This window comes from Phasianus colchicus, chromosome 33, assembly GCF_987193195.1.
Source record: "Phasianus colchicus chromosome 33, bPhaCol1.hap1.1, whole genome shotgun sequence".
In the NCBI taxonomy this organism is placed as follows: Eukaryota; Metazoa; Chordata; class Aves; order Galliformes; family Phasianidae; genus Phasianus; species Phasianus colchicus.
The window spans coordinates 427759-438623 of record NC_143468.1 but is presented as its reverse complement, the minus strand read 5'-3'; the positions used below and the strand labels follow the sequence as shown (position 1 = coordinate 438623).

Sequence of the window (10865 nt, the reverse complement as noted above, 5' to 3'; positions counted from 1 at the left end):
TACAGGTGGACCTCCCTCCACCCCCTCACTCACCTCTCCCTCGAGATTCACGGCCTCAAACCTATTTTGCAGAGGCACCTGGGGAGCCGAGGATGGTCGGGATGGAGGACACCCACTTCGCCGAGCCGGTATCCTTTTCCACTCCTCCTCCTCCCTTAGATTGCCTTGCTCTGCTCTCAAATTGCCTTGCACTGCAGCAGGAACACAGTCTACCTGCCGGTTCCCCTCTACTACCTGTTTGCAAGGCGGCAGGGGGTGACACGCTCCACGCAGAGCCTCAGCTGTGTGCCAAGATCTCGGAGCTGACAGGGACTGGCACCACCAATCAATCTCCCTCTCACATTCCTTTATGGTCCTTAGCCTCTCCACCTCCTCCTTCAGGTTGACCACAAGGCAAAGTAAGTCCTTTAGCTGGTCACATCTTACACAAGTGCTGCCTCCATCGCCTGGCACTGCAAGGGCCAGGCTCTGGCACTCATCACAGCCAGTGACCTGCACACTAGCATGTTGTTTTGGGACCTCAGTCTGCGTCTCTGCATTCTTCTTGGCAGTCTTTCTTTTACACGTGCAGGGGGCCTCTGTCTGGGTCCCCACATTATTTTTAGAGACAGTAGCCTTCCGCCGGGGTGGAGCCATGGAGAACCTGAAGACTAATTAGCACAACTAGAATAGCCTTAACAGGGCGTGACCGATCAGCCCTACCCTGCTGCTGATAGTGCTGGCTCTGCCCTCGCCCCCTTACCAGGTCGTTAATGGGTGACCCCGCACCTGCCACTTACCTCACAGTGATAACGCCTCTCCTCTCCGCCCTGGTGGGCAGCGACGCTGGAGGTTTTTTCTAGGCGTTGCCCTGGCAACGCCCCCGCTGCGTCAGCCGCTCTCGCGAGAGCTGCCGGGCTTCTCTGTTGTCTCGGGGACCCCCGGAAGAGGGAACCGATCGAGATCCACGTGTTCTTCGCGATCAGCCGCTGCGGCTCTGGCTGAAACAGCTCCGAAGCGGCGATCCTCGGCGATCAAGGACAACACCAGAAAGATTGTTTATTCCTCTCATGTCTTGCATGTTTTAAATCAAAGCTGAATGTCTTCTCCTTTACTTGTTAGTGTTTTGCTATACTTCGTGATGCTCAGGGGCTGTTTGACATCTTCTTCTTATTCGCAGCTTCCTTTGATGGGGAGAAGCATGCCATCAATCTTCCTTCTGTAAACAGTGCATCGTTTGTCCTACGTTTCTTGGAGAAACTCTGCCACAGTCTTCAATGCGATAATCTTTTCAGTAGCCTGCCTTTCAGCCCCTACATGGGGTGTGCACATAGTCCCACGGAGTACGATAGGAACAAACCAGGTACTATCAAACAGGTGTTGTTTACAAGTACTGATATTTTTGATAAGTGTGGTTACTTTATGAAATTTAACATTTTAATCTGCTTTGCTATAACTTTAATTGATTGAAATGAATACTCTTCAGTTCTTAGAGGATTCGTTCCAGAGCACAAGTGCTGTGGCAGGTTGGGATAGCTCATACCACATGTGCAGAAATCATTTTGTTCTGCTAACTCTTTCTTGTGGTCAAGTAGGAAACATATGTATTGTACCACTGGGTTACTAAAAGAACAGACTCAAAACTTCACATTTTGCCTGTTCAATTTATGTTTGAATCATAAAATAACCTTGGAGAAAGATGCTTACTACCTTATAAGAAGGGGCTTGCTCTGAGAGATGATTCAGTTCAGCCTATCCTACAACATTAAATACTCTTTTCTTCCTTCTTTGTTCACCTTGCGCAGTGGCGGCTCCAAAATTTTAAATTCTGCAGCATACAGTCTAGTAGAGAAGGTGGGTTTTGCAGCTGGCTGCTTGTGACATTTTATGTGAGTTTTGGTACTCTGGGGGTATATAGAGTGAGAGGGAAATAACATGCTCAGGGTCTCCCATCAAATGGCTTGCAGTGCTGGTATTATGAGTCCCGGTCCAAGGGTTATCAGGAGCCATAGCTGAGAAAACTTTGACATCAATGCAGTTTCAGTCTTAGAGGTGCTGCTTTAGAAAATAAAGTATTGTGGTGGTTTTGGTATTTCGGTTTTTATTTGTTTTGTTTTGTTTTTTTCCAGTAGAGAAATTGTATTTGTTTCATTTCATCAAATAAAAGTCATTTGCTTTAATACTTTTCAGGAAAGTAGCCTAAATTTGGAAATTTGGATGATGATAGTATAAACTAAGCTGTTACTTCAGCTTTTGAAGTTTGTATTGAATGACCGATTCTATGTGAAATGGATTTGTTACCTGGTGAATGACTTGATGTATGTTTTTGCTTTTGTACTTTGACTTTCCCTGTGAGCATTTTTATACCATAATAAATTGGTGATATCTTTCCTTTTCACAGCAAAAGAAGAAATACATGAAAACGGAAGTGTTAAACGATACTCTCAGGACTCTCCACCATACACAGCTCCCCTTTCCCCTAAGCTTCCGAGGAGTGATGCTCATCCATCTGAAGGTGATTACATTGTGTTGTAATACATATGAGGATTACGTATGATTTTGGTATTTTTAGTCAAAAGGACTGAGTCTAGTGTATTTCTCTGGTATGTCTATAGCCCTTGACAGCTGAGAATGGAGATATTTATTGATCAGTGGCATGGATTTTGTGCTTATGGACGATCTACTGCAAGTTCAAGAAGTCTTTCTCCTAAACATGTCAGTCTTTTTTGTGAAATCACTCAGGCAGATAGGTGACATTTGAAGCTTCCTGTATGGCTATTTAGTAGAAAAACAATTCCCTTGAAATGGATTAGGAGATAAATTGGAAGCAACTCTAATAACTCTTGGTTTGGGCTAATGACTGTAAGAGCAAGGATGTGTTTTGATGGTACAGTTTAACTGAATGTATGGCTAGCTGCCCCTAGAAGTTGCTCTGCTCCTGCTCTCCTTGCCTCCTTGTCCGTGTAGTGCATCCCAAGCCTCCCTGCTGATGAGGTGACGAGCTGACCCAGTGAAGCACAGAAAACATTTTGGCAAAGCTAGGAGATATCTGCAGTTAGCTTCTCTGCACTGACTCATCGTGGGCTCAGATGAGCACAGGAATGGGTTGGATAAAATGCAGCCGTGGCAGGGACCAGAGCAGCAGAGCCTCTCTGTGCAGCTGACTCCAGGACAAGGAAAGCTTTTGCCTGTGCCATGGCTGAGGTGCAGTAGCTCGTGCCGATTTGTAGTCTGCCTCAGATGTGAAGTGAAGCGTGTCAGCTTAAACCTCACAGAGAGACTTAGGAAAGAGTGGTTTTACTCTGCTTTTGCTACTTGTCAAACCATGGTAACTTGTTGATGTGACTCATCCCATCTGATACTTTCTATTGCTGTGGTATATTTGCATAATATTTCCAAAGGCTTTTGAGATTAGTCATTTGTTTCTCTTTTTTTTTTTTTTTTTTTTTGAGTTACTGGGGTTTTGTCATTTAGCCTCAGTGTGGGCAGAATAATCTTTTTCTATGGAGAGTCATAAGGCCACACTTAAATCAGAAGAGGATATCAAATTAAAATGTTAAAGCTTATTAAAAATGGTTCTTCTTACAATTTAATATAAACACAATGTATTCACTTCAATGATGTAACCACAACAAATATAAAAATTGTCAATGCAGAGCTTTCTCTGTCTTAAATAGACCCTGGTTTAGGTCTAGAACATCTCTGCAATTAAATCAGATATTTCTAGTAAGCAACTGCGTGAATAGCTGTAAAACACATAATTCTACCTAAATTAAGTTGTTTAAATTGGAGATAAACAGATGTCTTAGACCTGCTTCTCTTATAAGAAATCTCCCTGTAAGTAAGTCGGCACGCGTGTTGTACCCTGATGAGCATTTTGATCCTGGAACCCTTTTATAGATGAAGTTGATGTATTTCTTCAAATTCATTTTAATATCAAAAATGGCAGAATGTTACAGCTAAAGGGATCCATAGCACTTTCACCTAACTAGCGGCAGTGGATGCAAAGCCAACAATTTCTGCACAGGATTATTAGAAAAATGAGTAAGGAGTCATGCCTATTTCCATTTGCCAGCAGTGTGACAAGCTTGTTTGCTGATGGCACACCCATCATCCTTTGTTTACTTTTATGGGTCTTAATCTGAATTAATTGGTCACAAAAGCCAGGAAATATTTAAATTCTCGTTATTCTTTAGAAACAGAGAGAGTTATGTATGTATATACTACAGTATATAGTATGTACGCATGCATGGATACATGTTTTTATATATACGCTATACTTATGCTTTCATACATACTTTATACGTATATACATACATACATGTATGCATGGCTTCGCAGGTTTTTGCAGGGAAATTACATCATTTTCAAAAGAAGCAAGGATGTCAAAATAAAAATATCTCATGAAGATAGACTACAATGAACCCCTACAACAACTCAGTATGATGTCCCAGAAAGCTGACACAGATGAAAAAATGTTTGAAACCTGGCAGTTACTCAAAGAAACTGCTTCAAGATTGTGAATGAACTATCTGTCCGCACAGAAAAGATAAGGAGTGTAGTACAAGACTAGCCTAGCTGTCACAAACCAGTCCAGGAGCGCAGGCAGGAGGGAAGCAAGCAGAATGGAGAAGTTAGGTTGAGTAACTCTGCAAAACTACAACACTACAGACCAATTGTGAAGGTAACCAGCAATAGTGTGAGAAGCGATGGCTTCAAGCTGCACAGGGAAAGTTCAGGTTGGATATTAGGAAATGTTTCTTCTCAGAAGGAGTGGTGAGGAAGTGGCACAGGCTGCCCAGGGAGGTGGTAGAGTCACCATCCCCGGAGGTGTTCAAGAAATGTATGGATGTGGCATTGAGGAACATGGTTAGTGGGCATGGTGTGATGGGGGATAGTGGGATTTCCACACATTGGGGGAAAAGGTATGAAAAAAGGAATGTGTCATTCGGTACTGCTGGGTTGAGGTGGGTGGTAACATAGAGGCAGATAGGAACACATAGGAAACGGGGAAATATGAGGCATTCTGTAGGGAAAAAAGAAAAAAAAGAAAAAAGAGATGTGCGATTATGTGCAGAAGAGAACAGTCTGTGGTTCTATGAGTCACAGTCAGACTGTACACAAGGTGACAATATCAAAGTGCCACAGTGAGAATGTCATACCACTTAAAAGGATGCGAGAAGACAATGAGAGACTCCACATGAAGTAGCTGTCTCTACACAGCTGTGGAGAAGCTCGGTAGCAGTGGTCTGATGGTCTGCAGAAAGTATGTAGGGCTGAAGAGAGAGAATCCTCTTGTTTGTGTTGGAATCCTGAGTCCGTGCACTGTTCAGGAGCTTTTATGTTCATCCAGACGTTAGATTACAACAGAGCAATGTTGTGAGGATGCTGAGCGTGTCTTTTGTCAGCGTGCAGATGTGTAGCAGTTGCTCACCATCTCTATGGGAGCTCCGTAAAGCATCAAGATACTAAACTTTGAAACTGTTATTTAGCTTATTAACATTACAGGGATTATTAACATTACATTCTATTTTTTTCTCTCCAAAGCATTCATAGTTGCTTTCATGTTTAAACTTGTGTCTTTCTGTAAGGGTTGATCAGGAAATCACTTTAATTTCTGTATTTTTAAGAATCTAGGCGTTCCTAAAATAGTTGGTGGATTACATGAGCAATGTGGGTAGGAAATAAATGTATTATTACCCTGAATTTGAGATAGATCTGTTCAAGGCTTTCTTCTGTACAGTACTGCAGCCTTCACAAAGCCCTGCTCACAGTATGTATAGTTTGATTACTGCTTTTTTTCTTTATGTATTTTGCATAGTACATAACAGTAATGAAGAATAAGATATAAGATAAACATGTACAGTAGAAATAAAGTGCAATGATTCTTCTTGGACAGATGTGCAACTTCTGAGATGTCTGTAGGACAAATTCCAGCTTTTGAAAAGCATAGCACAGCTAACAGTTCTGTAGAGTGTCTATAAACTCCTCTTTCTGGTTTATTTGGATGTGAATTTTCTGTTTGCTTGTTTTGTTTGTTAGTTGATTACATTCTGTTGCCTGTGACATTAAAGCAAAATCTACATATGTAGATTTGGTAGTGTTAGAGGTTTACCACTAAACTGTGGCATGCTAGTTTAATCTGATGATTCACTTCTGAGAACATAAAAACAGAAGTGAACTTTGCTTTCAGATGAATTATTTAAATTTCTTCCGCTCTTCAAAAACAGAATCAGTTTCACTTATGAAATCAACATGGATGTTTATGTTTCTTACAAAAAAACTTTTATTCTTCTAGTTTTGAACCTGATTTAGCATGAAAAATACTAAGCTGAAACTACTATTTTTGTTAACCACGTTTATGTTAATGGCACTTAAGCAATCCAACCAGGATCAAAGCTCCATTGTAGGAACTGTGCAGATGCATAGCAGTAGACATATCCTGCCCTAAAGAAAAAGCAAAAATAAATAACGTAATGAAATGGAACACAAAGTAATTGGTAAAGTTATAAGAAGCATCATAGGGGGAAAAAAAATAGATGGACAAAGAATAAAAAAGAGGTTTGAGACAAAAATAAAAATGTTCTTACTGTCAGATTTCAGAAGTTGTACAAGGAAAAGGAGTAAAAAATTAAATTTATACAACGAGGATGTCCAGAAAATCTAAGAAGTTAATCTTGATTTTACATTGAACAAAAATAGAATGAATAAAAATCCTTAGGTCTCACAAATACGTATGTTATGATCATAAATGCACCATTAAGAGTCTTTCAACATCTTCTTAAGCAATTTATTCATTTTACCTTTAGAGGGTAACAATGTGGAGCAAAAAAGTTTTGCAGTCCTCTGTGATAGAACAAGTGGCAGCAAACCTTTGAGGAGAATGAGTAAGATGGATGGCCTTAAACAGTTTTTGCTTTTATTAATGGAGCCTGATTTGTTTTCACAGAAATGAGGCAAATAATAAACATACACAAAAAGGAGAGTAGGAGATAGAAGGACAACAAGAAAAAAAAAAATGGAGTGTCAAATTTTCTCCCAAATGGACTTGCAAGAGTTGACAGTGACTTACTAGAGCATTAATTTCTTCTTTACAGCTTTATTCAGGTCTAAGACAGAAAAAAAGAACATGCACACGAGTCTTCCAATCCATATTTTCTATGTTATTTAAAGTAATAAGGTTATGTATGGTATTTTATGTTGGTTTCATTTACATTTACAGGTACTAAAATCTAACAAGTTTCTCAAAACCTGTAACAGAAAAATGCTGAGAAGAATCAAATTTATTGCTCTCTCTCTTCACATACATTGGGCTTATGATCCTCCCACTTCAGTGGCTGCTCTTCCATGTATTACTGAGTGCAATCATGTACAAATATAAGATAAACATTTTCTTTAAAGTATTTATAGTATGTTGCGCTCAAATAAATATTTGAGAAAAATAAAGAAATAACCTGACAGCTATTAATCAGAGTTTTATTGCCTTTAATATATGATCCATCCTGATATAGCAATTATTGTTGTTTTAGTAAATGCATTACCTCACTTTTACAGGTTTATTTTCAGCCAGTATATCTATCCTTTTGCTCAACACAACAGAGAACTTTCCAATAGCCAAAAAACATTCTGCCTTTAAATTAAATTAATCTTCTTGGAAATATTACTCTTCCAACTCTCCTGTTCTGTATGTCAGCTACTGCTCAAAGCTGTCTACTGTTCCTCCTGTTAACCATACAGTTATTAAAACTTGGTATATGAATACCTTTTCATCATATTTATCCACAATAAATGAATGAGACTTCTCCCCATAGAATCTTTCTATGAAACTTTCCATCCCTCTGTCTTTCTGCTAAATCTCAAATAATCTGAACTGCAGTTCATTTAGATATTAGACCTCAGGTTCAGATAACATCCTTGAGGTAATAAAATGTTATTGTCTGACAGATCTAAAGTGATATTTTTCCTGTAGAAAATTCCATGGGGCACTTACACTGAAACTGAGAAGTGTTTTTCCTTCTCTTGCTGAGTGAGGGTTTAAATAGGAAATGCATATACACAGAGCAAAATTTGGAAGGTAACATTTCCCATCAGGTCTTTTCAGTATTACAGATACTAAACTGTACAATCAACGTAAGTGAAAGCAGATACCCGTGAGATGCTTGTCAGCATGATCAAGATGAGACATGAATGCTGTCTTCAAAGGGCAGCATGGTGACTTAGAATATTTTGAATATTAAAACATATTTTCTTCTTATAAAGTCAATTTTGTCTCTGTTTCTCCTTACGTATTTACTTTTGGCTAATGACTTAAAGCAATGAATGCAGCTACATGAATAGGTATTTAGATTTTTGAGTACCAGAGAACTTAGAAATAGACATGCTTGTATTCTGTTTTATGTGTTTTACTTGTAATCTGTTTTTGCTTCTCAGTACAATAGGCTCTCAAACCAGTCAGAGCAAGAAAAAGATTTTTAAGACTTGCATGTGCTGATTAAGGTGATTGAATTTTTTCTACTATTATTTTCCTTTTAGTTTAGCAATAAAGAAATACATTAAAAAAATGCAGTAGGGGAAAGATCTGCCCATGGATTTGTTGTATTTGTGCATATCTAAATAGCAGTACAGGCATCTTGTCATCCCAAGGACACCATGGAGTATTCATATAATATAAAGAGAGATGATGGGGATTTTCTAATAACTAAATTGGAAATCAGAAATGTTACTTTTTTTTTTTTTTCCCAATTTACCAGTTTGCAAGCAATGCCTCCTTTTCCATAAAGACAGCTCTTCAAGAAAGCCCATTTCTAACACTCACAGACCTGTGCAGAACACCGTTTTTCATAGATGACAGACAGTAACTTTACAATAACATCAGCCATTTCTTTCAACACTGTCACAAATACCATTCAACAACAAATAGCATTCAACTAGGCCTCAACTTCCTAATTTCATTGAAGCCTGTATACCTTTCATTCAGTGTTAACATTACTTGAAACAAAGTGTTTGGACGTTACATTATATTATCCTCAGTTCATCGTGTTGTAGCAGATCTAATCTTTAATGAAAACGAGACATGTAGGAATCCTATTTGAACTTTTCTTTTATCTTCACTCTTATTTCAAAAAGAAAGTCGTTGATTACACACACCTAGTGACAAACCAACATGTGATTATCATCTATAATAAATGATACTCCTGCTTGCTAGTATAATTGTATTTGCTTTTCTTGTTGCCTTTGCTTGCTTCATCCACACCAGTAGATGTGTTGAGAAAACTGACTGGGAGAAAAGAGGTCATTCCCTGGTCCTGGTTACAAAGACAGCACAGACACAGCCCATGGTGACTGAAAAACAAGGAATAAAGAGGTTCAAGACTGTACTGCAAAAGTGTATTGCAACTGCAGGTTGCTTAAAGAACTAGAAGCAAAGGGAATGTCCACAGGTTTGAAAAAGTGGCCTGCAACTACACAATATTCATTGTTTCAGAAAGGAGATTTAACGATGCAAAATCTTTGGCAAGAAAACAGTTGTTTTTAGGGATCAAATAGAGAGAGAAATAGTGCTGGGGACCTAGGCTCCATTTAGGACATAATACTTGTCTTGTCTCTACACATGAAAATATTTTAAATTACTAGCTGAGAGATCAGGGGTCCTGAACCATGGTATGTTCATTATTGTTGATTGCATGTACTGTGTCATATCACTTAAAAAATTAAAAACATTAATGGCACTGAAATTTCAAACTGGGTGCACGTACCACTGTGCATAACAACTGACAAGCTATTATCTACGTTGATTAAAACTCCTAGTGCTAGTGTTTTAGCTTCTCCAAAAGCAAGGAATAAACAATTTGAATGTAGGCTTTATCAGTATTTGTACTTGTAATAAAACCAGGAATATTCATAGAATCATAGAATCATAGAATTTGTTTTTGAGTTGGAAGGGACTCTTACAGACCATTGAGTCCAGTTCCCCAGTAATGAACAGGGACACCCACAGAGGTCAGAGACCTCAGAGGCCTGTCCAGCCTGACCATGAATATCTCCCCACTGCCATAATGTTGTCTTGCCCCAGACCTATACAAGACTACAAAGTGAGTCACCAGCTCTGGATTCCTACTTAGGAGGGGTTTGCCATCAAGATAGACAGCAAGTCTCCATGTAACCCTCTCCTCTAGGCATCAGCCCTGGGAAACATGCTGCCAAATATTCTTCAGAAAAGCATCTTAGAGAGGTTTCTGTGAGCAGTTGGGGGACATTTGATGAAGCAAACGGATGCTGGGTAAGCAGTAATTCTCACTCAACAACCAGCCTGGGGGCTCCGTTCTTTCTTCATTTCCATTCTTTCTGATGGAAATGTCCTTGAAACTTAATTGAGTTTGCATGGAATTTTACACCTTTTGGATTTCTAATCTTACTCATCATTAATCCTTAAATATGTGTTCCACAATACCACTAACCAATTATAGAAAAATAATTTAAAATAATCATGTATCAAATTTTTTTAAAATTCTATTTGGAAGGTAGGAGACCTAATTACAGGCATGGGACTTTAATGTATGTGCTGAAAACCGAAACTCAATATCTACTTTTTCATTGCTCTTCAGCAACCTGAGCAAATAGATTACCTCCTGTGATAGGTTTCTGACAGTCCCTCTTAGTTTGACAGTTATTTTAGAGAGAGTCACTTTTGTATATAATGAAAGGAAAAGTTGCCAAGCATAAGTACATATTTTATGTTTCTTAAAACTTAAAAGCTAGAGGAAAGACTCCATTTTTAGTCATGCCATTTTAAATTCAGAGTATTTGTACTGTCCGCCAGGTTTACATCAATGACACAGAATGGCATCTAGCCCAAGGGCTGAGTTACATTTCTTGCACAGGAAGGG

General features: G+C 38.9%; 1 long non-coding RNA gene across 3 annotated transcripts; it reads left to right on the top strand.

Moving 5' to 3' along the window:
- Nucleotides 1-1026: 1026 nt before the first annotated feature.
- On the top strand, nucleotides 1027-7521 carry LOC149913913 (uncharacterized). 3 transcript variants are annotated; one of them, XR_016460810.1, is made up of 3 exons: nucleotides 1027-1342; nucleotides 2381-2494; nucleotides 7202-7521. It is a non-coding gene; the product is annotated as an uncharacterized LOC149913913 (long non-coding RNA). The 3 variants fall into 3 exon arrangements; XR_016460809.1 differs by lacking the exon at nucleotides 7202-7521 and adding an exon at nucleotides 4321-4501 and having other exon boundaries at nucleotides 1028-1342; XR_016460808.1 differs by lacking the exon at nucleotides 7202-7521 and adding an exon at nucleotides 2595-4209 and having other exon boundaries at nucleotides 1031-1342.
- Nucleotides 7522-10865: the final 3344 nt, after the last annotated feature.